Raw genomic sequence first — 2,500 nt, 5'->3', positions numbered from 1 at the left:
TACTATGCTGCCACCTAACCAATCACAGAACTCTTTGGCTTCTCAGCAGCAAATGTTTTTTCTATTGGTTCGACAAGTGCCACCTGAACCAATACAGGAAACGCTTGGTGCTGTTCACTGCGAGATGTGTTTTTTGGATTGTTATAAAATAAATATGTGTGAGTAGGATATCTAAATCCAACAGTTCAATATCCTGGAACAAAAGGAGATTAAGAAAGAAAATGAAACCAGAACTTTTGACGCGGCAGATGATTTTTAAAAGTAATCTACCAGAACTTGTCAATTAAACAAACACAAAAAAATAATGATTTTAATCATGATGGTATCGTTAATGATTGTCATTGGTGATGATGACAATAAAACAACACAACAATTGCAATCATAATAATAATAATAATGATAAAAATAATGACAATAATAGTGACAATAAAAGTGATAATAATAATAATGATTATAATAAGGGTAACGATAACGAAATCAATAATAATGATCATAAAAAAATAATGATAATAACAACAATAATAATAATAGCAATAATAATATTACTAATAATATCAATAACAGTAATAACAATGATAATGATAGCAATAGTAATAATAACAATAACAAAAAAACAATAATAATGATAATAATAATAACAATAATAATAATAAAACAATGATTATAATAATAATAATGATAACTTCTACAGCAAACTGTGTCAAACACAGACAACAACAACAATAAAACAGATCGGACATAAGTTAGCTGAGATCTTTTTGAATTCCTGGCACCGTCACAGTTTATTTATTTTATTTATACCAACGGTCTAGTTAACTGGACTTCTTACATGATTCACTGAATACTAAAGTCGAGTCATATATCATATTCCATGTGGATTATTGACGTTAAAAGCTTTAGGTCGAGTGTCCTTTCAAAACCATAATGATTATAGGTGTGTGTGCGGATGTGCAATATATGTGGATCGTGTGTACAGAGATATACAATTTATGTGCATTTATTCCCGCTTGTATAATAGTTCGGTAATACTAAGTGTGAATAGGTGAACTGTGCACACGGGTAGGCCTACAAACAGCTAGAGAGAAACATCGAATGTGAAAAGTAAGGAGACTGAAGTAATGCGGTTGAATTGAATAGACTGAAGTAAAGGTGTGAAAGATAGGGAGGAAGGAATTAAATACCGGGAGAATGGGAAACGGAGAAACGGAGTGAATAGCAAACGTAAACAGGAAATGAAAACGGAAAATGCAAAAGGACTGACATCAAAAAGGAAGTAAATCAAACGAAAAGGAGACTGCTAATGAAATACTTTCACTCGCCACTCATATAACGATCAGATTACGAATGTCTCAGACTTTTGAAATTGTCACGAATTAAAGATTTTTTTCTTGTACTTAATTAATTATCCTTTATATAATTTGAAATCCTATCTGAATAAGTTTAGATCAATGATAGAACCAAGTCAAAAGATTTTTAAAAGCAGATTTAATTATAAGATATTTAATAGACAATCATAAAAAGCCTAGTAAAGCAGAACATATATCCTACCAATAGTTCTAGAATATAATGCATTGTAAACATGTACGCGCGGAAATAAAGATGTAAAAAAAAAAGATATATGCTAATAGTAGCTTTCATAATGAAATTGCAGAGCCAGCAACATGAACAACTTTAGCCTCACTAGTAATCATTAAAAAAAATATCCAAAGCACTAGCTACATTTCTTTTGGGATATCGCATATAAACATAAACAGGGAAACGGCAGAATTATTTTTTTTCTCTCTGACTACTCTCGTTTTTGTTACCGCCACGTTGACAATCTCTGTGTTCATTTTTCTCCCCGTGGGTAATCGTAAACTTGTTGGTTTGTAAATTATGAACTCCACACAAATTTAACCACAACCTGTTCATAATGCACAGCTAACGAGAAACAAGTATGCCATCTTTTAAGCGCCGGTAATGCTTTTCTTTAATTAAATGTCGCCGTACTGTTATCACTTTTTTTTTCATTTTCGTCTTTTGCCGTAATTTCCTCATGCTTCTGCCATTTGCAAGCAGCACTCAGGTAGCCGCCTATTGAAAGCACAGAGACGCTGTACAGCTTACACCCAAATGCACCTGCTACTGATGCAAGCTGCTCCGGACGCCAGCCAACCCCAGCTCTGGCCTTGTCATGTGCTGGTGCACGTGGCGGGCCACCAATAGCCTTCCCCTGCCGACCTCCCCTTATCGCAAGTGATTTACCAACATTCTTGTGTTTTTTTCTTCAACTGTGCCATTTCTAAAACCGGAGATCGGTGGTCATATGATGGCAAGCTTGTCTGTTGAGGGACAGGAGCTATTCTTTATTTTCTACACTTCTGATTCACGTAAACAAACATATCAATTTCCATCATGTCGCCGGGACAAGGGCAAGCATCCTAGCACTTGCTGTACAAGCTTCTCTGTAGAGGTAAGCACACATATATGCGAATTCGACCTGACATATTTTACATGTTCC

This window comes from Penaeus chinensis, chromosome 21, assembly GCF_019202785.1.
Source record: "Penaeus chinensis breed Huanghai No. 1 chromosome 21, ASM1920278v2, whole genome shotgun sequence".
In the NCBI taxonomy this organism is placed as follows: domain Eukaryota; kingdom Metazoa; phylum Arthropoda; class Malacostraca; order Decapoda; family Penaeidae; genus Penaeus; species Penaeus chinensis.
This window is presented reverse-complemented; position numbering follows the sequence as displayed.